Genomic DNA, 27,496 nt, shown 5'->3' on the forward strand with positions numbered 1-27,496 from the left:
GATAAATGAGACATTTTTCTATTATCTTGTACAGCCCAGTGGAAGTTATCCTTAAACCCCAGAAGCAAAGATGCAGATAGAAGTCAAGCTGTTAGCCAGAGATTCTTGAAATCCAAAGAAGTAACACCCTTTGCCCAAAGGGCTCAATTCAATGCTCCACAGAATTCTCTAACCAGAAGGACACTAAAAAAAAAAAAAAAAAAGGAGGACACTCATTTCAGGAACTAGTAGTAAGTTCATCTTTTCTCCTCCCATTCTCCCAGGCCTCTGTCCCCTTCTTCATAGACTTGCTAGAAGTAATCTGGGGCTAAACATTGATTTAGGCAGTACATGATACAAAAGAATCTAGGTCTAAAATAACACAACTTGGATTTAGTCCTTATCTGGATCTGGTATAACCAGGTGGAAGGGGTAGGGCAGGAATATACCCAGCACTCAGCCATTCTAGGGTTGAAGAGAAAAGAATCTTTAACAACACTGTTTTAGAACAGAACTTTAGTGGCAAACCCTAGAAACTGCACACTCTACCACTTAAGTATACACACAGAAGTTTATAAGACCTAACACAGAACCAGACTATTTTTTGCTCTCAAGAATACTGAAATTTGGGTGGTGCCTGTGGCTCAGTGGGTAGGGTGCCAGCCCCATATACAGAGGGTGGCAGGTTCAAACAAAGCCCTGGCCAAAAACTGCAGAAAAAAAAAAAAAATAGCCAGGCTTTGTGGCAGGCGCCTGTAGTCCCAGCTACTCGGGAGGCTGAGGCAAGAGAATCACCTAAGCCCAGGAATTGGACGTTGCTGTGAACAGTGTGAAGCTATGGCACTCTACCGAGGGCAATAAAGTGAGACTCTATCTACAAAAAAAAAAAAAAAAAAAAAAGAATACTGAAAACTCACTCCTGTAATCCCAACACTCTGGGAAGTGGAGGCCAGTGGATTGCTCACCAGCCTGAGACAGAGTGAGACCCCAGTTCCTAAAAATTAGTTGTGGTAGGTACCTGTAGTCCCAGCTACTCAGGAGGCTGAGGCAAGAGAATCACTTGAGCCCAAAAGTTTGAGGTTGCTGTGAGCTATGATGCCATGGCACTCTACTGAGGGTGACAAAATAAGACTCTGCCTCCAAAGGGAAAAAAAAAAAAATACTGAAAACTTATGTCTATCCAATTCTCCCTATTCATGGCTTAGGCCAAATAAATCTGAGTCAAATAAATACCATAATCTGGACATACAAAAAAGCAGACAAAAATAGTATCATATAGTTAGGGAGAATCTTCTGAGATACAAAATATGGGGGAGGGGAGCTATAAATGACAGACTCCAGAGAACTGGACACACCCATGTTAATGGTGCTGCTGTTCCAAACAAAAATGCTTGACAAGCCTTAAAGAAATATGGAGACTAAGAGGGATGGAGGGAGGGGGGTGGGGCCTTAATGTGTGTCACACTTTATGGGGGCAAGACATGATTGCAAGAGGGACTTTACCTAACAATTGCAATCAGTGTAACTGGCTTATTGTACCCTCAATGAATAAAAAATAAAAAAAATTAAAAATAAAAACAATAAAAAAAAGAAAAAAAGAAAATTAAAAAGAAAAAAAAGAAAAAAATAATAAAAGCTACAAAAGAAATAAAAAAAAAAAGAAATATGGAGACTTTACCTCTTTCATGTTTACATGGATGGAGCTGGAACATATTCTTCTTAGTAAAGTATCCCAAGAATGGAAGAAAAAGTATCCAATGTACTCAGCCCTACTATGAAACTAATTTATGGCTTTCACATGAAAGCTATAACCCAGTTACAACCTAAGAATAGGGGGAAGGGGGAAAGGGAGGGGAGGGAGGGGGGAGGGGGACAGAGGGAGGGGTTTTGGTGGGATTAAACCTGCAGTGCATCTTACAAGGGTATATGTGAAACTTAGTAAATGTGGAATGTAAATGTCTTAGCACAATAACTAAGAAAATGCCAGGAAGGCTATGTTAAAAAAAAAAAAAAAAAAATGCTTGACAGCCTCTCTGCATCGCACTGAACAGGTGAGAAAAAAAACGTAGTGCTGGCCCAGCAGAGTAGCTCACACTTGTAATCCCAGCACTATGGGAGGCTGAGGCAGGTGGATTGCCTGGGCTCACAAGTTTCAGACCAGACTGACCCAGAGTGAGACTTCATCTCTAAGAAAAAAAATAGCCGGGCATTGTGGCGAGGCCTGTAGTCCTAGCTACTTGGAAAGCTGAGGCAAGAGAATCTCTTGAGCCCAAGAGTTTGAGGTTGCTGTGAGCTATGATAACATAGCACTCTACTGAGGGCAACAAAGTGAGGCTCTGTCTCAAAAAAAAAAAAAAAAAGAAAGAAAAGAAAACTAGTGCTGACTCAGAAATAACAGTAATAACAGTAATCACAGTAATCCTGGAGTATAAGGGAGGAAAAGAGACAAGTACAGCCAATCAATTACAATTCAACTTAACTTCAGAGTTCCCAGTTCTAATTGTAACTTTTGCTGTTTGCAGGCAGATTTAGAAAAACCTAACCAAAGTTGTAACGAATGGGTAAGGAGAAAGTCCCTGGAGGGCCCAAGACTTAAGTTTAATACTCAGTGGGTAAAAAGGATGAATCTGTTTTGCTATCTAACATCCCACATACCTCTCTCCCCAAAAAAGGCCCCAAAGTGAAAGAATTAAGAGGTAGGGAAGGCAGACAAAAGAATGTGACTGGAAAAGGTTTAGCTACATTCCAACTAGCCAACATCCCTCATAGTATCAGGAGTGCCTGGGAATCTGATCCTAATACATGAGAGTTGCTGGACTCTGCTAACACACATTCAATTCCTGCACCACCCCCTACCCTCAAAGACTTAGAAAAGAAGGGTAATTGAGAAGGCTTGATGAAGGCACCAGCTGTTTCCACCACCCTCCCCTTCCTCCCCTCCTGGGATCACAGTTCAAACTCACATCAAACACTTAATACAATTGACTGGTCCATAGGAAGGAGAAGCCTGGACTAAAATAGCAGGAAGAATGCCAACTGGCCCCACTTAGAAGGAAGCCAAATTCTTGGCTCAATTTTAAAATAAGAAACTGTTGTCATCCACTCCTTTCTGCCCAATTATGTTCTCCTTTCCATGTCCTACCCCTTAGAGTCAAAAGTTTCTTCTCTACAACTCCTTGATCTATTTTCAAATGTCAGAAAATACAGAGAAGGTGAATATAAAGTTGAATGATCAGAATGTAAGGTAGAATGTAAAATGACATCTAAAAGATTAGAAACCTTCCAGGACTGCAACAGCCAAACTTAGTACAGAGTTCCCATGTAAGGGCAAGGTGGTCAAGAACAAACAGCATTTGTCTACATGTTTCAAGCAAGGGAAAGAAATGTTATGCAGCCACACTTGATTGAACACATGATTTCAAAGGCACTGGTAGTTAAGAGTAGTAATGATAAGGGTGGGCACAGTGGCTCACGCCTGTAAATCCTAGCACTCTGGGAGGCTGAGGAGGGTGGATAGCTTGAGCTCAGGTGTTCAAGACTAGCACAGGCAAGAGCCAGACCCTGTAGCAAAAAATAGGCATTGTGAAGGGCATTTGTTGTCTCAGCTACTCGGAAGACCAAGGAAAGAGGGTCACTTGAGCCCAAGAATTTGGGGTTGCTGTTGAGCAATCTACTGAGGGTGACAAAGTGAAACTCTTGTCTCAAAAAAAAAAAAAAAAAAAAAAGGTACTGCGGTTAACCCCTCCCCCACCCATATTCCAAGTTGGACAGAGTTAGCCAAGGAGGAAGGGAAGGAAGCCAGCACTTCCTTTTCAGACAGGAAGTTAACATTGGTCCTTCCTGTTCAGTTGTAAACAATTTGTCCAGCTGAGTTTCAATGCTAACATCCTCTTCTGAATTTGTTCTACAGTTTCAAAATGGGGAGGGGAAATGGAGATATGTTCTTTTTTTTTTTTTTTTTTTTTTTGTAGAGACAGAGTTTCACTTTATCGCCCTCGGTAGAGTGCTGTGGCATCACACAATTCACAGCAACCTCCAACTCCTGGGCTTAGGCAATTCTCCTGCCTCAACCTCCCGAGTAGCTGGGACTACAGGTGCCCGCCACAACACCCGGCTATTTTTTTGTTGCAGTTTGGCCGGGGCTGGGTTTGAACCCACCACCCTCGGTTTATGGGGCCGGCGCCCTACTCACTGAGCCACAGGCGCCGCCCTGGAGATATGTTCTAAACGTTTCCCTTCTCCCTAACAGGCAAGTCCTCCATACCATGCTAAGTGATGTCATAACCTCAAATTCATGAGGTAACATCTGTAATTCCAAAACAATACAGGACACAAAGGTAGACAGATTCACTTTAAATTAACCACTTTCTCACCATGTCTACTACTATGAATTAATAATCTCCTATACTTCTCATACTAAATTTTTTTTTTTGAGACAGAATCACTCTGCTGCCCAGGCTAGCAAGCCATTGCATCATAGCACACAGCAACCTCAAACTCCTGGGCTCAAGTGATCCTCTTGCCCCAGCCTCCTGAGTACCTGGACTACAGGCATGCATCACCACATCTAGCTAGTTTTTCTATTTTTAGTAGATGTGGGGTCTTGTTCTTGCTAAGTAAGACTGGTCTTGAACTCCTAAGCTCAAGCAATCCACCTACCTCAGCCTCCCAGAAAGCTATGATTACAGGTGTGAGCCACCTTGCCCACCCTAATTCTCATACTAATTAATCAACCACCTAAGGAATAATATATACATACAAAATTTAATTCAAATGTTCAGGCTCAGTTGTCCTTAAACCAGAGTGATCAGAATCACCCTGGGAGCCTTGTGAAAAAATAACATCCATTCCCCCCATCTACCTCAATTTAGGGAGGGGAAGTCTGGGAATTTATGTTTTTGTTTTTTTTTTTGTAGAGACAGAGTCTCACTTTATGGCCCTCAGTAGAGTGCCGTGGCCTCACACAGTTCACAGCAACCTCCAACTCCTGGGCTTAAGCGATTCTCTTGCCTCAGCCTCCCAAGTAGCTGGGACTACAGGCGCCCACCACAACGCCCGGCTATTTTTTGGTTGCAGTTTGGCCGGAGCCGGCCTTGAACCCGGCACCCTCGGTATATGGGGCCGGCGCCCTACCAACTGAGCCACAGGCGCCGCCCGGGAATTTATGTTTTTTTTTTTTTTTTTTTGTGGTTTTTGGCCGGGGCTGGGTTTGAACCCGCCACCTGCGGCATATGGGACTGGCGCCCTATTCCTTGAGCCACAGGCGCTGCCCGGAATTTATGTTTTTTAAAAACTCTTCAAGTGATTCTGATAGCATACTGGGAACAGTACTGCACTATCCCTGACAACCCTCTAACCACAACATTTCCTCTTGCAAAAAGGGCACTGGTTATAAAATACATTATTTGAGCCCATTTTACTGCTTACAAGTCAGCTCAGATCATTATTCAGCTTGGATTAGAAGGTCCTTGAATGCATAAATTTAAATTATAAGGACAGCTTATAATTTAGAATGGCACCATCTAAATCCTAAATTCTACAGCTTGGTGCCTGTGACTCAAACAGCTAAGCACATACACCTGAGCTGGCGGGTTCGAGCAGCCCGGGCCCGCCAAACAACGATGGCTGCAACCAAAAGATAGCCAGGCATTGTGGCAGGCACCTGTAGTCCCAGCTACTTGGGAGGCAGAGACAGAAGAATGGCTTGAGCCCAGGAGTTGGAGGTTGCTGTGAGCTGTGATGCCATGGCACTACTACCCAGCTTAAGGCTCTGTCTCAAAAAAAAAAAAAAAAAAAAAAAAAAAAAAAAATTTTTTTTTTTAAATCCTAAATTCTAGACTCAAAACCTAGAAGGAAGAACTGCGTCACTCACCAGCACCACCTTCTTTGGAATCCTGGGTTGCTACACCAGAGAACATCCCTACTTACGGTGCAGGTTGGAAAACCCAATGGTTTTTAAAATGTTAAATTTTCCTCCAACAAGGGCCCTAAGATTCGGCGCCCTTAGCACAGTAGATACAGTGCTAGTCACCTACACGGAGGGTGGCAGGTTCGAACCCGGCCCAGGACAACTAAACAACAAAGACAACTGCAACCAAAAATAGCTGGGTGTTTTAAAAAAAAAAAAAAAAAAAAAAAAAAATTTCCTCAGCTTGGCGCCTATACCTCAGAGGCTAAGGCAGGTTCAAACCCAGCCCGGGTGTGCCAAACAATGATAACTACAACCAAAATAAAATAGCCGGGTGTTGTAGCAGGCGCTTGTAGTCCCAGCTACTTGGGAGGCTAAAGCAAGAGAATCGCCTAAGCCCAGGAATTGGAGGTTGCTGTGAGCTGTGACACCATGACAAAGTGAGACTCTGTCTCTAAAAAAAGAAAAAAAAAATTTCCTACAAGAAACAAAGAACTATGGCCAAATTTTCAAAGATTAGTCCCATATTCTGTTTTCAAAGAAGTCCAAAGTCTTAAATCTAGTATTCCAAGACCCTTGATAATTCTAGTCTATTTGACAAAATGTAACAGAAACAACCAGAAACTCTGGATTCAAGTGTTATCTCTGACACTTATCCAACCAAGTCATTTTAACTTCTGGTTTAAGTAAGTTGAGTAGCAAAATTTCTTTAAAAGAATCATGAAAAGAAATGTTTCCGTAAGGAAGCATGTGTCACCGAAGAGTTAGGAAAGAATGGCATTAAAAAGACAAACACTTTAAAAAAGATAAAGAAAAGACAGGGTGGCACCTGTGGCTCAATGAATAGGCACTGGCCCCATATACCAAGGGTAGCAGGTTCAAACCTGGCCCCAACCAAACTGCAACAACAAAAAAAATACCCAGGTGTTGTATTTTTGCACCTGTAGTCCCAGCTACTTGGGAGGCTGAGGCAAGAGAATCACCTAAGCCCAAGAGCGGGGAGGGGGGGTTGCTGTGAGCTGTGACACCACAGCACTCTACCAAGGGTGACAAAGTGAATCTCTATTTCTAAAAAAAAAAGACATAAAGACATACTCTCAAGATAACCTCAAACAATCTGGCTCCATCTATGTATGCTGACTGAAGTACTATACACCAACTAGCTATTTTAAGGAACTTCAAAAATTTAGGGGCAATCTGTGTTTACCTGGAGTATTTTCCCTATAACATGATATAGTTACCTGACCAAAAGAGGAGATGGAAGGGGAAAAAAATGCTTCCTGATTGAAGTCATCTCCCAAGGATGATATTAAGTAACAGGATGACACTAGATAAGTATAATTAAAGGGAAGAACAGAGGGTAACCAGGTCAAGTACCAGGGCTGAAAACTCCAAACAGAGAGACTCTTTCATTGAGTGACAGACTAGCTGAACCAGAAATCTTGACAAAGAAAGTAAGAGTAGGTGATTCAAGACACAGGTACTCTGATAATCAAATATCCTTTTACTTTCCTACATCAAGTTGCCACAGAACATTCAAATTACTAAGTAATTGGTGCTTCCTCCTCAACTGCATTAAAGTCAACTAGATGGTTCAACAACATGTGCTTTAATAACCCCTAATGCTTAAATAAACATACACAGGAAAAGGGAAACTAGAGACATACAATTAGTTATCAGGGACAAATTATCTCCCTCAATGAGCAAAACAGAAATATGTACATGGTGACCTTATAAAAGGGTCCCTGAATCCATTAAATCCCAATGACTGAGGCTGGGGAGCAGCAGAAACTTTTTCGTCAAATGAGCAAAAGGAGAAGCAGCAGACAAGTAGGGCAAGTGTAATATTTGGTCAAAAGCACATAAACCAAACCAACAAACGTTGTACTCAAAAGAAAACAGTACAGGGTCTGGGCTGTGACTCCCCGTGCTTAAGAAGATGGAGAAATATACAGTATTTTTAAGCTGGGCCCGATGGCTCACACCTATAATCTTAGCACTCCGGGAGGCCAGCGAGGGTAGATACTTGAGCTCAGGAGTTTGAGATCAGCCTAACCAAGAACGAGACCCTCATCTCTAAAAATATCCGGACACTGTGGCAGGGGCCTGTAGTCTGAGCTACTAAGGAGGCTGAGGCAAGAGGATCACCTGAGCCCAAAAGTTTGAGGTTGGTGTGAGCTATGACTCCACAGCACCCTACCAAGGGTGATAGAGTGAGACTGTCTCAAAAAAAAAATATATATATATATATAAATAATATATATATATATATAAATGTTTGTGTGTGTGTGTGTACACAGTATTTCTCTGGGGAAGAAAAATTTTGATCTCACTTCCCAAACACATACAAACTTATTCTAAGTAGCTGCCTTATTATTACTCTCCAAGACAAAGGTCATAAACCTATGTAAAATCTGCTACTATGCAAATTACCTGCTGACTACACTTTATATTCATGGAGTTTCCATAATGGGAGAAAGATGAAGGCTAGGGGGGCGGTGCCTGTGGCTCAGTGAGTAGGGCGCTGGCCCCATATACCAAGGGTGGTGGGTTCGAACCTGGCCCCGACAAACTGCAACAAAGAATAGCTGGGTGTTGTGGCAGGCACCTGTAGTCCCAGCTACTCAGGAGTCTGTGGCAAGAGAATCACCTAAGCCCAAGAGCTGGAGGTTGCTGTGAGCTATGATGCCATTGCACTCTACCAAGGGTGACAAAGTGAGATTCTATCTCTAAAGAAAAAAAAAAAGGCGGCGCCTGTGGCTCAGTGAGTAGGGCGCTGGCCCCATATGCAGAGGGTGGCGGGTTCAAGCCCAGCCCCGGCCAAACTGCAACAAAAAAAATAGCCGGGCATTGTGGCGGGCGCCTGTAGTCCCAGCTGCTCGGGAGGCTGAGGCAAGAGAATCGCGTAAGCCCAAGAGTTAGAGGTTGCTGTGAGTCGTGTGACGCCACGGCACTCTACCAAGGGCAGTAAAGTGAGACTGTCTCTACAAAAAAAAAAAAAGATAAAGGCTGGGACAGATGCTGCCTCTACTTAGACTACACAAAAAATTGGTAACAGCTGTTGTCTCTGGAGCCTGAAGTGAGGAGGCTTTTCTTTGTCCTATGTATTAATATAACAAAGTCCTAGATTGTGCCCCACCCCACCCAATACACTCCCATTGGACCTCTTAGGATAGTTCTCTTGATTCTCTCCTTCCCCAACTCTCTCACTCACTGGCAACAACCAGCCTCAGGGCCTTTGCACTCTGCACTACTCACATCTACATCACTCCATCCCTCATGTCACTATATAGAGTGGCCACTATATAAAATAACCTTAGTCCCATCCTGGCAATTCTTATCCTCCACTGTACTTATTCTGCTTTTCTTTCTCAACAGCATTACCACACTCTGACATACCACATACTTACTAGTTTACTTATTATTTGTCTCTTCCAACTAGAATGTAAGTTCTATGAGGGAAAGCAGTAGGTCTATTTGGTTTACAGCTGTACTTCAATGCATGCCACACAGAAGACTCTCAAAGTTCTTTTGAATGAAGAGGTTTTACTTCTTCAATACCAAAGTTAAATCTTAGAAAAATAAATCAATTTTGTTTCATTTTTCTTTCTGTATTTTTCCTTCCATTTGTGATCTCGGGCCTATGAAGAGGCCTATGCAGCCTTACCTGCCTGTTTGGTTGACCTTTGGCAGGGTAGACATTCAAATGGCCAGCTGTGCCCTGGTTTACAAAGTAGCCAATGGAGAGTAGAACAGTAGAGAGGTTACAGAGTTTCCCCCATTCCAACAAAGAAACAGGAAAGAAATCAGATGGGCACCAATCTCTCTTTTACAATAGACTACTCTATTTTAAAAGTGTACACCAGCTACTTTATTTCAATGAGATTTACTTCACTTGCAATGAAATGGGAACTGTAGGTACTTTGATAAAGGTATTGGAAAGGTGACCTAGTTTCTATAACAATGTCTTAGGTCCTTAACCATCAGAATATGTCTTGGTTTCTTAAAATATAAGCTCCCTAAAACAAGTCTTTCCACTCCACAGAAAGACCTCCTAATAGACTACTGCATTCCAATATACAACACAGGAAACACACATAAACTGGTAACTTACTCCAGGGTAAGCAATTTTCTTTTGCTATATTGTTCATCAACTGAACCTAAATGAGTAATTAGGAAATATGGGTGAGATCTTAAAATCAAAGATAAACTAATCTGAAGTACCAGATGAGATCAATATTCTTGGGTCACAACTATAATCCTAACCTGGATCTAACTGAAATAAACCAGAAGGGGTATCCTGATACTTGTAACTTTAGCACATGTGTACAGTTTATTCTAGAACAGCGGTTCTCAACCTTTGTCTCTTCCAACTAGAATGGGTCACAGCTCACAGGAACTGTATTAAAGGGCCGCAGCATTAGGAAGATTGAGAACCACTGTTCTAGAATAAGAATCAGAAACATGTCCCATATTAAAGGTTAGTGTGGCAAAGTGATACCATGAAAACCCCCAACCTAAGGGGAAAAAAATGATAGGAGAGGTAAAAGCAAACAAAGAGAAACAAAAGGAGATATACAGAGAACAGGAAAGTAAATGTAGAAAATGTAAAAGAATTGATAAAGGAAATGTAGGTAAAAAACGTCAGGAGCTGGGTGATAGGAGTTATGGAGTGCCAACAGAACTGGCTTAAACACTATTCAGAACACTAGTTTTATGTGTTTTCTTTTTTTTATACTGTAACTGCAGAGCCAGACAATCATAGGTTATTTAATCTGAAGAAAAGGAAAAGGTCCAGTACAGTAGCTCACACCTGTAATCCTAACACTCTGGGAGGCCAAGGAGGAAGGACTGCTTGGGCTCAGGAGTTCAAGACCAGCCTGAGGAAAAGCAAGCCCACAACTCTAAAAATAGCTGGGCACTGTGGCAGGCCCCTGTAGTCCTAGCTACTCTGGAGGCTGAGGGAAGACACTCACTTGAGCCCAAGAATTTGAGGTTGTTGTGAGATATGATGGCATGGCATTCTATCCAGGGAGACAGAGTGAGAGTCTTTTTTTTTGAGACAGTGTCTCATTTTGTCACACTCGGTAGAGTGCGATGGCATCATAGCACACAACCACCTCAAACTCTGGGGCTCAAGTGATCTTCTTGCCTCAGTCTCCAAGTAGCTGGGACTACAGGCACCCGCCACAACATCTTCCTGTTTTTTCTATTTTTAGCAGAAATGGGGTCTCACTCTTGCTCAGGCTGATCTCAAACTCTTGAGCTTAAGCAATCCACCCACCTCAGCCTCCCAGAGTGCTAGGATTACAAGCGTGAGCCACAGCACCTGGTGAGATTCTTTCTTTAAAAAAAAGGGGGGGGGACGCCAGTGGCTCAAGGAGTGGGGCGCCGGCCCCATATACCAGAGGTGGTGGGTTCAAACCCGGCTCTGGCTAAAAAATGCAAAAAAAAAAAAAAAATGTGGGGGGAGAAAATAGGAAAATTCTAGGCTGGAAGAAACCTATGAGTTTCCAGGCAAGGCTGCATCTAACACATGTATATTCCCACATGTAAGAGCAGACTCCTTTCTTAGAAACACTTATTACAGGAAGCATCCATGAACTCAGAATTTCTACATGTCACTGTTTTGCAAAAGTCCATAAATAAGGCCTGCAAATAGAAAATGATGTTTCCTGAACACAAAAGAGGGCGCTTATTTCAAGAAAAGGGATAGTAAATGCCTGTCTTCATTTCTATGTAATTGTTTCCTGTACAACCATTCATAACTGAATGTTATCCTACAAAATCCTGGTTGGACAAGCGAAACTTAGAGGTAAAGGGTCTAATTCAGAGTCAAGAACAATAAAACCTGGCTCAGTGCCCATATCTCAGTGGTTAGGGCACTGGCCACATACACCAGGACCGGCCGGTTTCGAACCCAGCTCGGGACAGCTAAACAACAACAACCACAACTAAAAAATAGCTGGGAGGGCGGCTCCTGTGGCTCAGTAAGTAGGGCGCTGGCCCCAAATGCCGAGGGTGGTGGGTTCAAACCCAGCCCCAGCCAAACCGCAACAAAAAAAAAAAAAAAAATAGCCAGGCGTTGTGGCGCGCGCCTGTAGTCCCAGCTGCTCTGGAGGCTGAGGCAAGAGAATCGCATAAGCCCAAGAGTTAGAGGTTGCTGTGAGCCGTGTGACTCCATGGCACTCTACCCCAGGGCGGCACTCTACCCCAGGGCGGTACAGTGAGACTCTGTCTCTACAAAAAAATAAATAAATAAAAAATAGCTGGGCATAGTGGCAGGCACCTGTACTCCCAGCTACTTGGGAAACCAATGCAAGAGAATTGCCTAAGCCCAAGAGTTTGAGGTTGCTGTGAGCTGTGACGCCACAGCACTCTACCGTGGGCAACATAGTGAGACTCTGTCTCAAAAGAAAAAAATGAAGGGCGGCACCTGTGGCCCAATGGGTAGGACACCGCCTCCATATACCTATGGTGGCAGGTTCAAACCCGGCTCTGGCCAAACTGCAACAAAATAATAACCGGGCATTGTGGCGGGCGCCTGTAGTCCCAGCTACTGGGGAGGCTGAGACAAGAGAATCACCTAAGCCCAGGATTTGGAGGTTGCTGTGAGCTGTGATGGCATAGCACTCTACCAAGGGCGATAAAGTGAGACTGTCTCTAAAAAAAAAGAAGAAACCCAAATAAAACCTTTTTCATTTAATTCTTTGCCAAAGTTGAAGAAAATTTACCACTTGGATGCTAGAGTTTTGTCTTTTATGGATATAAAAAGGTGTAAGAAACTTGTATCACAGGTTTTTTCCCCCTAAAATATGTATAAAGTCTCTGAAGAAATACTGTAAGATACGCAAGTTTTGGCACTTGTGTCTTTCCCACCCCCAAATTTTACTAAAATTTACCCATTTTCATACCATTTGGTTTTGGACAACCAAATCCACACAACTCCCAAAAGGTTGCCTGTTACTAAAAACACTTTTTTCTCATTAAAAATCCTGTTAAATTTATCTTACCCATCTAGGAACCCATTTATCCTGTAAAATAAGTATCTACATCTATCATAGAATTTCAGATTTTAAAAAAATTTAAAGGATGCTTAGTCCAACAAACAAATGAAGCCTGAATTCATTGAAAGAATCTGTTCCAATAGCAAACAAGGCATTACTATGAGCTGTACACTGTTCTATTAATTTTACATAGATTAAATCAATTAATTGTCACAAAAATCCTATGGCAGTTAACATTATTTTCTCCATTTTACAGACAAAGAGACCAAAACACTGACCATCAAGCAGTTTGCCCTTACAGAATCCTACATAGCAGCTTGGCTCCAGCATTCACGTTCTCAACCACTTTGCTCGGCTGCCCTACCTTACCGTGTTGTAGAACTCTTAAATTGGAAGTTCCCCTTTTGGTCAGCATATTGATTAAAAAATATAAAACAGGGCGGCACCTGTGGCTCAGTGGGTAGGGCGTCAGCCCCATATACAGAGGGTGGCGAGTTCGAACCCAGCCCCAACCAAACTGCAACAACAACAAAAATTAGCCAGACGTTGTGGCGGGTGCCTGTGGTCCCAGCTACTCGGGAGGCCGAGTGAGGCAAGAGAATCGCCTAAGCCAAGGAGTTGGAGGTTGCTGTGAGCTGTAACCCCACAGCACTCTACCGAGAGCAATAAAGTGAAACTCTGACCGAAAAAAAAAAAATTGAATAAAATATTTTTGGCAAAATGTTAACTGGCACCTAGGCAAATGAAGGATATACAGGAATTGTGCTATTCCTGCAACTTTCCTTCACATTTGAAATACAAAGTTAAAAACTGCTTTTGTTTTTGTCATCATACAAAATAGGACATGTTTTTTGAAAGTCATGACCAAATCACAAATTTCCTATTGCTCACCTTTAAGAAAATTCTTTGGATTCTTATAACAACCCTACTATATATATGCCTGATTGAAACTGCTCATACACCTTGCCAATCAGACTGAAGGGCTCATTGGAGAGAGGAAGTAGCCCTAAAAAATGAAGAACACTGTTCCATAATAGTAAATTTGGGCCCTATTCTCTGTATGTAATACTTAGTAATCTAGCTGGGTATGAACGCCTCTAATCCTTGCACTCTGGGAGGCCAAGGTGAGTGGATTGCTTGAGTTCACCAAGTCAAGACCACCTGAGCAAGAACAAGACCCCATCCCTACTAAAAACAGAAAAACAGGCTCAGCGCCTGTGGCTCAAGTGGCTAAGGCTCCAGCCACATACACCTGAGCTGGCGGGTTCGAATCCAGCCTGGGCCCACCATACAACAATGACGGCTGCAACCAAAAAATAGCCAGGCATTGTGGCGGGTGCCTGTAGTCCCAGCTACCTGGGAAGCGGAGGCAAGAGAATCGCTTGAGCCCAGCAGTTGGAGGTTGCTGTGGGCTGTGGTGATGCCATGGCATTCTACGCAAGGTGACAGCTTGATGCTCTGTCTCAAAAAAATTAAAAAGAGGCTCGGCACCTGTGGCTCAAGCAGCTAAGGTGCCAGCCACATACACCTGAGCTGGCGGGTTCAAATCCAGCCTGAGCCTGCCAAACAACGAGGGCTGCAACCAAAAAATAGCCGGGCCTTGTGGTGGGGACCTGTAGTTCCAGCTACTTGGGAGGCAAAGGCAGGAGAATCACTTGAGCCCAGGAGTTGGAGGTTGCTGTGAGCTGTGATGCCACAGCACTCTACTCAGGGCGACAGCTTGAGGCTCTGTCTCAAAAAAAAAAAAAGCCGGACAATTAAGGTTATGGGGGGGGGAGGAAAAGCAAAGAGAAGGAAGGAGGGAGGGGGCGGGGCCTTGGTGTGTGCCACACCTTCTGGGGGCAAGACACGATTGCAAGAGGGACTTTACCTAACAAATGCAATCAGTGTAACCTGGCTTATTGTACCCTCAATGAATCCCCAACAATAAAAAAAATAAAAAAGTCTAGCCGGGCGTTGTGGCGGGCGCCTGTAGTCCCAGGTACTCGGGAGGCTGAGGCAAGAGAATCGCTTAAGCCCAGGAGTTGGAGGTTGCTGTGAGCTGTGTGAGGCCACGGCACTCTACCGAGGGCCATAAAGTGAGACTCTGTCTCTAAAAAAAAAATAAATAAATAAATAAAAAAGTCTCTCATTTGTAAAATGTAATAAATTGTTTAAATTGTTGGAAAAAAAAAAAAGCCCATTGTGGTGGCACATAGGTATAGTCCCACCTACTCAGAAGGCTGAGGCAAGAGGACTGCTCAAGACCAAGAGTTTGAGGTTGCTGTGAGCTATGACACGATGGCACTTATCCAGGGTGACAGAGTGAGACTCTGTCTCAAAAAAAAAAAAAAAAGAAAAAAAAAAAAAAAGAGTAAAGGCAGGGCATGGTGGCTCACTGCCTGTAACCCTAGCATTTTGGAAGGCCAAGGTGGGTGGATCGCCTGAGCTCATGAGTTTGAGACTAGCTTGAGCCAGAGCAAGACCCTATCTGTAAAATAGCCAGATGTTGTGGCAGGCACCTATAGTCCCAGCTACTTGGGAGGCTGAGGCAGGAGGATCACTTGCGCTCAAGAGTTTGAAATTGCTGTGAGCTATGACACCAAGGGAATATACCAAGGGCAACAAAGTGAGCCACTGTCTCAAAAAAAAAAAAAAAAAAGAAGAGTGAAACTGCATCTCTACTAAAAATAGAAAAATTAGACAGGCATGGTGGTGGGTACCTATAGTTCCAGCTATTTGGGAGGCCAGAACTCAGGAATTCAAGGTTGCTGTCAAGTAAGCTGAGGAAGCCTCACACTCTAGCCTGGGGCAACAGAGAGAGACTGTCTTTAAAAGAAAAAAACAAAAAACAATTTAGCAATCAACATAATTCCATGTAGAATTAGGGGAAAAAATTATTTCCAAAAAATACATTATACAACAATGAATCAATACACACACCAATTTTCCTCCTTGACAACCCCTTATGATCTCTCTGCCAACCTGTACCGAGTCTATTGGAAACCATGGAGGCAGCTGCATTTTTTAGGCAGAGCAATCCCTATTTCAGCTTCTCAGGCATTTAACCCTCTCTGACAGAAGAGAACCTGAAAGAATACGTGTGGTTATTCATTCCTTTAGGCAAGTCTCTTGTTACTATTTTCTAAATTATCCATGAAAACTAATTTCAGTGCTTAAACTCATAAACTTCTTGATATACTTCATGAGTAAAATCTAATGTTTCGTCGCATTTTTTTAATTGCATTGATATCCAAACACACTTTCTTTGAAACACTGAAGTTCAACACTGAGTTCATACCAAGCTCTTTAATGTTTTTATTAACAAGCAAAGAAACCACTAACTAATCTGCTGTTGCCCTAATATGTTCTAGGTGAGCAGTTTCCCTCCTCTACAAAATGGCTACTTTCAAGGTTTTCAGTGGTTGAAACTAACGGCTGCCTACATCATGAAATGAACTGATTAAGGACCCTTACTTTTTACTCTATTCTTTGGACTACTTGCCAAGAAAGGAAACAGAATTAAAGAAAAGCTAAAACTTAAAAATTTGCATTATTTCCCAGAAACTTTACTAAAATATGGAAGGGAGGAGACTAATAAAAGGTTGAAACTATACTAAAAGGTGCAAAATTATATTGCAATTTTATTAATCTATGTTGTTTTGCTTCCTTTCTTAACTTCCTTTCAAGCCTTCCCCACAAATCAGTTCCTCACTGATTCCCATCAAGGGCCTTATTTAACCAAGGTTTACTGAACACCTTAGTATGTACCCAACACTAAGGACAGGTGCTAAAAAGATACAGAGATAAGACAGCACCTATACCCAAGCAGCCCAGTCTAGAGGGAAAGACAATAATAGATAATTTCAATAGTATGATAAATACATTATATGAAGTATCTCTTACAAGCCTGACCCTGCAAGTTGATAACATTCCATACATACCTGAACATTCTCTAGAAGAAATTTTGCTGATAATCAAATGAAGTTTGAGACAATTCCAAAAGAAATCAGGACAGCAATAGGGCACATGTGGAAATATCCCTGTTCTAGAGATGACAATAATATCCATTCTAACACATCCAGCTCCCCATAGGCTCGAAAGAAAATAGATTTCTTACAAATCTTATTCCAACAGTGGTTATGGGGAGAAAAGGGCTGGAAATCTCAGTGAGTACTGACCCTGTGCCAAGATCAAACACTCCAGCCTCCAGGAAGGGCTCATTCTAGCTGTTGTTTCATTCTCTCTGAAGAATGGCAGTGTATTAGTGGTTAAGTCCATGGACTTTGTAGTTAGACAGACCAGGGTTAATACAAGCCTCAACCATTTACAGGCAGTGAGATTTTCAGCAAACCTCAGCTTCTCTGAGGCTCAAATTCCTTTAAGAAGGGGGGTGGGTGGGAAATTAAGTAAATAGTTTATGCAAAATGCTTAGTACACAGCAAAAAAAAAAAAAAAAAAAATGGGGGGGGCTGGGCAGGAGGTCCTGGCAATTGGTATCAAAATAGAAAGCAATAAATTATACAGAGCTAATTATTTTGTTATTCCAATTGATAGTGATCTTTGCTTACTCCATCCTATCTCGCCCATCCCTAGAGATCAACCTAAGGGTAGACTGTAATTACCTGAAGCTTTTCTTTTTTTTTAATATCACCAACAATCCCAATTTTATACTAACTGAGAATAGATTCTACTCTTTCTGAATGTCTATGTTGGAACCCTACAAAAGATACTAAACTCCACCCAAAAGAGAGTCCTCACATGGAACACAAGACCACTATCTTACTCACATAACAAAGAAACCAACAGTAAATAAGAGGCAAACAAGGAAAGAAAAATCTGCACCACTCACACTTGTCATCATTTTTACCCCAAAATCAAAATAAGAAAATCAGAAATTAAAAAATAAAAGATTTACTTATAAGAACTCCTGACTATAATTCTCGAAAGAACCTCTGGAGATGAGATAAAAGGCAAATCTTCCATCTTATCACCCCCAAAGCTCTATGCTACACAGCAGCCAAAACAATGCCTTAGTTCATGGAAACAGTACTGGACACTAGTTAGGTAGGATGTTCACTACAGCTACACAAAGCCCAGTATTTAAAGCTAGATCCAAATCACCACCACTCAGTCATCCAGAACCTATTTTCAAACTGCCTTTGTACTCCTCCTTCAGATTTCCTCATCCCTCCCCCTAAAGGTTGAGTGGGAAACTGACACTCGACAGCAATATGCCCAACCCTCCAAAGAACCATCAAGAAACCTCCCTAGGAGGAGGAGGCAGAGAGAACATTTGAAAGAAAATTTGGGCAATATTGAACTATAGCTCAACAAACTGTACACAGTGTATTTTTTCTTTTTTTACAGTACTTGCTATAATTATGAGATCAGACATCAAAAATTTCCTGCAGCCCTTGCCTAGATTATTGTAAAGGAGGGACAAAGTTCTGTTTACTCCTGAAGCCACAACCTCACAAGGATGAAATTATCCTTTAAGAAATAGATTTTCAAGGCTTTCCTTTTCGAGAAAAGAAATTCAAGTCTTCTAGTCTTAAAAAAAAAAAAAACGGGGAGGGGAAACAAAAATCAGAGGCTTATTAAAGATACATACCAGTTTAAAGCTAATGAGCAGCTTACACATTAAGGCCCACCTTGTTACAATTAGGGCAGTATCTACTTCAGCTATAATTTTCACACTGATTCACATTTTCAACAGGAGAAGGAAGAGAATACTCCAGTTTTCAGCTGATGAGTTGGCTATGTAATTATCTAGAATCGGTACTTTTGCAAAAACGTATTTGCAAAAACAAATCTTAAGATTAAATGTAAGATATGAAAGCACAGTCATGAACCTTCAGCTCCAACAGATTTCATTTAATTAACGGCAGACTAAATAAAAAAACTCACCTCCAAAAAACAACTTTCAACTTCTTAACTTTAAAAAATAAAATTCCCCTTGTTTTTCTCAAATGCACTTTAAACATTAAAGTTTGTGTAAGTAGTTTCTCTAAATCTAATCTTATTCCATTCATGGCCCTTTCAGAAAGCACAAAACTGAAATATTTTCAGGTATGTTGCCACTTTATTCAGGTGAAATAAAAAGTATGGAATTTCCTTATCCCTTTAAGCACATAAAACCAAATGTTATCTTATTTACAGATTAACACACAACACCCTCTACAAATCTTTACCATCAAAGGTAGTTTTAGGAGGAAGAGGTTGGCAATTCAGTTAACATAGATCCATTTGTTTTCTTTTATAAGGCAAAGCAGGGAGGCTACATCTACTACAGAATGAAGCTCCCACCCTTTACACCTGGAAAAGTAAAAGACGGATCCACCCAGGCACAGCAGTGCTGAAAGTGATCTGGGCCGTTCAAACTCTCTGGGGAAAAAACAATACCATTTAAGCTGCCAAAGCTCCCGACAACTTTCCACTTCCACAAATTCAGTAATAAAAGGGAAAAAAAAGTTTTGAAACATATTTAGAACCGTCTGTATAACTAGCTTCCACTACGGACAAATTCCTTTCCCAACCCACAGGCAACATGGCTAAAAAAACCAACTTTTGATTCGGGCTCTGAAAACAGAAGTACATTAGCTTAATCTAGAAAAAAACACAAAACCGAAGAACACACGAACAGGTAAATTTACACAACTGTTCTTACCCCTCTGTAAGAATCTATTCCGCTTCCTGATTAGAGAGACCTGGAAGTTTTTTTCTAGGTCTTGTATATTTTACCTTTTTTTAATATAATAAAATACAAAAATCCCCCCATGTACTGAAAGTAGAAATTTAAAAATGATTGCTTAAGTCACCCATCGGCATAACAGACTCTCTCTCGTTTTAAATTCCTTCTGGTTACCGTAGGACAAAAATTCAACTTCGTTTATCCTCTTTTGCCGTCTGTTCACACATTTTTTTAAAAAGGCACACACCTCAAATGTGGACTTCTAAAAACAAGTCCTTTAAGAGACCCAAGGCTTCACCAATGTGTTGAGAAAGACAAATCCAGTAAGCCAGTTGATTTTTCGCCACCTCTTCCTCCTTTCAGGATCTTTCTTGCTCTTCTCTCTCTCCCTCTCTCTTTTTTTTTTCCCTCAGATCCAACACCTAAAATGGAAGTTGCACCCAGCCAAAGGCAAGGGAGCCTGGGTGGTGACAAACTGATCTGGCAGCCCTACCCCCTCGCTTTCCTAAGTGATGTCAGCTCCTGTGAGCTTCCAATAGGAGCCAAGCATAAATCAGGGAGCTGACCTTATCCAATAGGAAACTTTATTATAGGAGATTTAAAAAAAAAAAAAAAAAAAGAAAGAAAGAAAGCGAGAGGAGGAGAAAAAGAGGCAGGGGGAAGTTTTTTTATGTATTTATATTTAAAGCGGAGACTGTACAGTCTCGGAGGAATTACTGTAAAGCTGGGGATGGGGGGCCATCAAGAAACAAGTGCATTTTAGTGGCACACCTAAGCCACAATTATCTTTGATGGCAGGTTCTTGCTCCCTCTCTTGTCCTATCTTGGTGGGGAAACAGAAAAGAGCTGATTTTATTTGTCTGCTATTTGGCTGGTTGCTTTCTTCTCCAAAGTATTTTCCCAAAAGAAGACAGGAAGGGAAGGAGAGAGAATTCCTAGAAACAGGACTGCTGTCCTGTCTTGATTGGGATGGTAGGAGCTATCTGAGGTAAACTCTCGATTTCATTGTTTTGGTTTAATTACATTAGAGCTAATTAGAAAAAAGAAATGCCTAGACTTGTTAATAGTTTTTAGTCTCTAAACTAGAAGAAAACAAAATTCACTGGGCTGTTGAGGAAAATTACTGTCTTCCCATTTGCCCAAATCAAAATAATGTGGGTTTGTGGGGGAGAGGAAGTGGAATCCAATAATCTTGAAATATATTTAGAAGGGATAACAATATTGATAACAGGCTCGGCACCTGTGGCTCAAGCGGCTAAGGCACCAGCCACATACACCTGAGCTGGCAGTTTCGAATCCAGCCCCGGCCCGCCAAACAATGATGGCTGCAACCAAAAAATAGCCAGGCGTTGTGGCGGGTGCCTGTAATCTCCAGCTACTTGCGAGGAAGAGGCAGGGGAATCGCTTGAGCCCAGGAGTTGGAGGTTGCTGTGAGCTGTGATGCTACAGCACTCTAACCAGGGTGACAGCTTGAGGCTCTGTCTCAAAAAAAAAAAAAAAAAAACAATATTGATAACAAGAAGTATATCTCACATAAAGAAAATTTAATTTCTGGGTTTTGTGGGGTTTCGCCCTGGGTAGAGTGCTACGGCATCACAGCTCACAGCAACTTCCAACTCCTGGGCTTAAGTGATTCTCTTGCCTCAGCCTTCCAAGTAGATGGGACTACAGGTGCCCACCACAACACCCAGCTATTTTTTTGTTGTTGCAGTTGGCATTGTTGTCTTAGCTGGCCCCCGCCAGCCTCAGTATATGTGGCCCATGCCCTACCCACTGAACTCTGGGCACTGCCCAAAAATGTTATTTTTTTACACACATTTTTTTTGGAGACAGAGTCTTACTTTGTTGCCCTTGATAGAGCACTCTGGCATCATAGCTCACAGCAACCTCAAACTCTTGGGCTCAAGCAATTCTCTTGTTTCAGCATCCCAAGGAGCTGGGACTACAGGCAGCTGCTACAACACCCAGCTATTTTTAAAGGTGAGGTTTTCCTCTTGCTCAGGCTGGTCTCAAACCTGTGAGCTCAGGCAATCCACCTGCTTTGGGACTTCCAGAGTGCTAGGATTACAGGTGTTCTTTGTATACTTCAAGCCCAAGATTATATAGTTCATAAATTCTCTTTTTACTTTTTTTTTTCCTGAGACAGAGTCTCAAACGGTCACCCTGGGTAGAGTGCCATGGCATCATAGCTCACCGCAACCTCAAAATCAGACTCAAGCAATCCTCTTGCCTCAGTTTTTCTATTTTTGGTAGAGACAATTTTTGCTCAGGCTGCTTTTTTTTTTTTTTTTTTTGAGACAGAGCCTCAAGCTATTGCCCTAGGCAGAGTGCCATGGCCTCCAACTCCTGGGCTTAAGCCATTCTCTCGCTCAGCCTCCCAAGTAGCTAGGACTACAGGCGCCCACCACAACATCTGGCTATTTTTTGGTTGTAGTTGTCATTGTTGTTTGGCAGGCCCAGGCTGGATTTCAAACCTGCCAGCTCCATTGTATATGCTTTAGCCACTTGGGCTCAGGCGTCGAGCCTCAGGCTGCTTTTGAACTCCTGAGCTCAGGTAATCCACCCGCCTCGGCCTCCCAAAGTGCTAGGATTACAGGCATGAACCATGGCACCCACCCCCTTTTTACTTTTGACCTAAATAATTATCAGGATCTTCTTTTTCTGAGTTAAATGTATTTAGTATGTTCTTAAACAGACCATGCAGGACAGGGGCTTGATTTTTTTTTTCGTGCTTAACAAATACTAGTACTTTAAGGTTACTAAAGAAGACAAGGCTCGGTGACCATAGCACAGTGGTTACGGCATCAGCCACATACACACAGGGTATCAGGTTCGAACCTGGCCCAGACCAGCTGAACAACAATTACAACTCCAACAAAAAAAGTAGTGGGTGCCTGTAGTCCCAGCTACTTGGGAGGCTGAGCAGGAGAATTGCTTAAGCCCAAGAGTTTGAGGTTGCTGTGAGCTGTGATGCCACAGCACTCTACTCAGGGCAACATAGTGAGACTCTGTCTCAAAATAAATAAATAAATAAAATAAAATGAAGACCATGATGAATTGAATATTTTCTTTTTCTTTCTTACTAAAAACTTTAAAACCTACCCTATAGGCTGGACCTGGTAGCTCACGCCTATAGTCCTAGCAGGCTGGGAGGCCGAGATGGTAAGATCAGGAGTTCAAGACTAGCCTGAGCAAGAGCAAGATCCTATCTCTACTAAAAATAGAAAAACTAGGCCAGGCAAGGTGACTTATACCTGTAAATCCTAGCACTCTGGGAGGCCGAGGTGGGTGGTAGCATTAGCCCAGGAGTTTGAGACCAGCCTGGGCAAAAATTGAGACACCCACCACCCCATCTCTACTAAAAGAAGAAAAAAATGAAGCAAGAGAATGCCTTAAGCCCAAGAGACTGAGGTTGCTGTGAGCTATGACGCCATACCACTCTACCCAGGGTGACAGCTTGAGACCCCGTCTCATTAAAAAAAAAAAGAAAAAGAAAAAGAAGGGCAGCGCCTGTGGCTCAAAGGGGTAGGGTGCGGACCCCACATACTGGAGGTGGCAGGTTCAAACCCAGCCCCAGCCAAAAACTGCAAAAAAAAAAAAAAAGAAAAGAAAAAGAAAAACTAGCCGGGCATGGTGGTCTGTGCCCATAGTCTCAGCTACTCAGGAGGTTGAGACAAGAGGATGGCTTGACCTCTGGAGTTTTAAGTTCTATAAGCTATGATACCACTGCAAACTCAGGGTAACAGAGTGAGACTCTGTCTCAAAAAAAAAAAAAAAAAAAAGGCCAAGCGTGGTGGCTCATGACTATAATCCCAGCATTTAGGAGGCTGAGGCGGGTGGATTGCCTGAACTCACAAGTTCAAGACCTCATCTCTAAAAATAGCCGGGTGTTGTGACAGACAGCTGTAATCCCAGTTACTCAGGAGGCTGAGGCAAGAGAATCGCTTGAGCCCAACAGTTCAAGGTTGCTACGAGCTGAGATGCCATGGCACTCTACCAAGGTGACCAAGGGAGACTTTGTCTCAAAAAAAAAAAAAAAAAAAAAAAAGCCTATCCTGTAGATTGCTCCCGAATGAATCTTCATAAAGTTTTTTTAGTATGTATAATGCTTAAGAGCATAGGTTCTCACAGCGCCTGTATATAGCCAGCCCTATATACCAAGGGTGGTGGGTTCCAACATGGCCCAGGCCAAACTGCAACAAAAAATAGCCAGGTGTTGGGGTGGGTGCCTGTAGTCCCAGCTACTCAGGAGGCTGAGGCAAGAGAATCATCTAAGCCCGGGAGTTGTAGGTTGCTGTGAGCTGTGATGTCATGGCACTCTACCAAGGGTGATAAAGTGAGACTCTGTCTCTTTTTTTTTTTTTTGAAACTCTGTCTCTTAAAAAAAAAAAAAAGTGAAGGTTCTAAAGTCAAACTGCCTGGCTTCAAACTCCACCTCTATAAGTACACATACTCAAATATTTATACTACTATATGACCTTGGCCAAATTAAATAATCTCTCTGAGCCTCAGTCTCCTTAATTACAAAATAGACATAATAACTATCTCCAAGATAGATAGAAGATAATAACTATCACACAAGACTGTTGTGAGCATTAAAATATACATCAAGTTCTTAATGTATGGCATATAGCATAAACTAAGAATGAATTATTATTTTTACTCTGCCCCAAAACGTTCAGTGGCTCACCACTGAACAATAATAGCAACTAGTGATGGAGCATCTACCATGTGAAAAGCCCTTTGAGCTCACTATCCTAATTTCTTTTCTTTTTTTTTTTTGAGACAGAGTTTCATTATGTCACCCTCGGTAGAGTACCATGGAGTCACAGCTCACAGCAACCTCAAACTCTTGGGCTTAAGCAATTTCGTTGCTTCAGCCACCCAAGTAGCTGGGACTACAGGCTTTCGCCACATAGCCCAGCTATTTTTTGTTGCAGTTGTCATTGTTTAGCTGGCCCGGGCTGGGTTCGAACCCGCCATCCTGGGTGTATGTGGCTGGCACTGTAACCACTGTGCTACAGGTACCAAGCCACTACCCCTAATTTCTAAAATATCACCATGGATATAGTATTCCCACAATTTTACAGATTAAGAAATCAAGGCTCAAAAAGGTGAAGAAAACTACCTGACCTCATCTGGCTAAGAAGTAAAGTGAGCCCCTCATCAATCTGGTGGGGCGCAGTGGCTCACACCTGTAATCCTCGGAGACTGAGGTGTGTGGATTGCTTGAGCTCAGGAGTTTGAGACCAGCCTGAGCAAAAGCAAGACCTTGTCTCTACTAAAAATAGAAAAACTGAGGCAAGAGGATCACTTGAGCCCAAGTTGGAGGTTACTGTGAGCTATGATGCCACAGCACTCTACCCAGGGTGACAGCTTGAGACTCTTGTCTCTAAATAAATAAATAATAAAATAAAATCTAACCCTTAAGCCCATGCTCTCTCCATCACCTCACATTATGATTAGGAAAAAGGTTAAACAACTCATCTGCTTGCAAAGTATCACATTTATTCACTTAATACATTAAAGCAACACTTACTAACCATAATCTGACTTTCCTATCTAAACTAGAATTCTACTCCTCTTCAGCATGAATGTGCCCTTTTAATCATGCTGATCTAGTCATTATCCACTCTTGCATATGGTTTGCAGTTTTGTAAACTTTCATATCTGGTCTACGGTGGCCAAAAAAGAACTTCTCTCAGAAGTGCTGGTAAACCAAACAGGCATCATAGCACTTGTTTGATGGACTTTAAGCAAACTTGAATGGGAAATACATAACATTATAAGAAAGATAGGAACAGCCTTTAAGATCTCATTATCTAAGAATCTTCTCCCATTATTTTATCATGTCTCCTGCCTATATTCTTCACCTATTCCTGGTCCTCCATAGTAAGTTCAAAAGCCAAAGACAACTGGGCGGCGCCTATGGCTCAGTGAGTAGGGCGCCAGCCCCATATGCCGAAGGTGGCGGGTTCAAACCCAGCCCCGGCCAAACTGCAACAACAAAAAGAAAATAGCTGGGCATTGTGGCGGGCGCCTGTAGTCCCAGCTGCTCAAGAGGCTGAGGCAAGAGAATCGCATAAGCCCAAGAGTTAGAGGTTGCTGTGAGCCGTGTGACCTCATGACGCTCTACCTGAGGGTGGTACAGTGAGACTCTGTCTCTACAAAAAAAAAAAAAAAAAGCCAAAGACAACTGCCAAAGACAGCAATCAGCACAAGAAATGATTTATTGATTCCTAGTGAGCTGATTCATTGGTTCCTAAATCAAAACCATATTCTAGAATGTTCTACAATTTTCCATAGATGGATTTGTCTTGTTTCCTTCACATCACTGCTCACAACTTGCAAGTTCTGGGTGGCGCCTATGGCTCAGTGGGTAGGGCGCCAGCCCCATTACCAAGGGTGGCAGGTTTGAACCCGGCCTTGGCCGAAGTGCAACAAAAAAATAGCCGGGCGTTGGGAGGCTGAGGCAAAAGAATCGCCTAAGCTCAGGAGTTGGAGGTTGCTGTGAGCTGTGACACCATAGCACTCTACCAAGGATGATAGAGTAATACTCTATCTCCTAAAAAAAAAAAAAAAAAAAAGACAACTTGCAAGTATTTTGCCTTCCTTTTACTTTTATTTTTGTTTGTCTATCTCCTGCACCAGAAGATAAACTCCATGAAAGCATATGTCTATCTTATTGATAGCAACAGCTGAATGAGTGAATTAGGTCTCTGATTACTAGTTATGCTATCCTGCTCAAGTCATTTAACATTAATGAATCTGTAGATTGGAGCTGAGTGCAGTGGCTCACACCTGTAATCCCAGCACTTGGGAGGCTGAGGCAGGTGGATTGCCTGATCTCACAGGTTCAAGACCAGCCTGAGCCAGAGGGAGACCTCATCTCTAAAAATAGCCAGGTGTTGTGGCGGGCACCTGTAGTCCCAGCTACTTGGGAGGCAGAGGCAGAAGAATCGCTTGAGCCCAGGAGTTGGAGGCTGCTGTGAGCTGTGATGCCATGGCATTCTACCCAGGGTGTGACAGCTTGAGGCTCTGTCTCAAAGAAAAAAAAAAAAAGAATCTGTAGATAACATTCAAATTCAAATTATATACAAATCAGGCCCAGCAGAGCAATGGCTCATGCTTGTAATCCTAGCACTTTGTGAGGCCGAGGCTGGTAGATTGCCTCAGCTCAGGGGTTCAAGACCAGCCTCGGCAAGAGCAAGACCCCCTCCACCTCCATCTCTACTAAAAATAAAATAACTAGCCAGGTGTGGTGGTGGGCACCTGTAGTCCCAGCTACTCCGAGGCGGAGGCAATAGGATTGCTCAAGCCCAAGAGTTTGAGGTTGTTGTGAGCCATGGCACTATTCTACCCAGAACGACAGAGTGAGACTATCCCAAATAAATACATTAAATTAAATTTAAATTTATCTGAAATAGCCATTTCCAAATAAAGCATCACAAGCATTAATACTTACTGTCTAAAAGAAAAACTATTTAAATTCATTTAATAGAAAATTAAAAGCCTCGCTCCACTTGGGTTATTTTGAACACTATGAGCCAAGTACTCTACTAGATGTCAAGATAGACAAGTTTCCTGTTCTCATGGAGCTTAACTTCTAGAGGAGAAAGAGAAGATTAATAAGTAAATGTCAGATGGAGCACTATGTAGATTTAAAATAGATTGATGAGAATGAATAATGGCTTGCCCCAGATTAGATGTCAGGGACAAAGTCTCTGGGGAGGTATCATTTAAATTGAAATCAGAATGGTAAGAGCAGCCAACCATGAGAAGATATGAACAGTGGTTACTGCTAATGCCAAAACCAAGAGGTGTGAGGCTGAAACATACTGGACCTAGAAGAGGGTGTTAGGAATTAGGATGGATCGCCAGGCTCAGTGGCTCATGCCTATAATGCTAGCATTCTGGGAGGCCAAGGTG

General features: G+C 42.3%; 1 protein-coding gene across 12 annotated transcripts in view; it reads right to left on the reverse strand.

The window, feature by feature from the left end:
- The window catches only part of CTNND1 (catenin delta 1), a 63,808-nt gene extending 43,730 nt beyond the window's left edge, over nt 1-20,078 (reverse strand). For 5 of the 12 annotated variants that reach the window (XM_053562613.1, XM_053562612.1, XM_053562616.1 and 2 more), the window contains exon 1: nt 19,815-20,072. The gene's annotated coding sequence lies outside the window, so the exon portion shown is untranslated. The other 7 variants (XM_053562620.1, XM_053562618.1, XM_053562614.1 and 4 more) reach the window with 3 other exon arrangements.
- Nucleotides 20,079-27,496: the final 7,418 nt, after the last annotated feature.

The sequence above is a fragment of the Nycticebus coucang genome, chromosome 14, assembly GCF_027406575.1.
Source record: "Nycticebus coucang isolate mNycCou1 chromosome 14, mNycCou1.pri, whole genome shotgun sequence".
NCBI classification, from domain to species: Eukaryota; Metazoa; Chordata; class Mammalia; order Primates; family Lorisidae; genus Nycticebus; species Nycticebus coucang.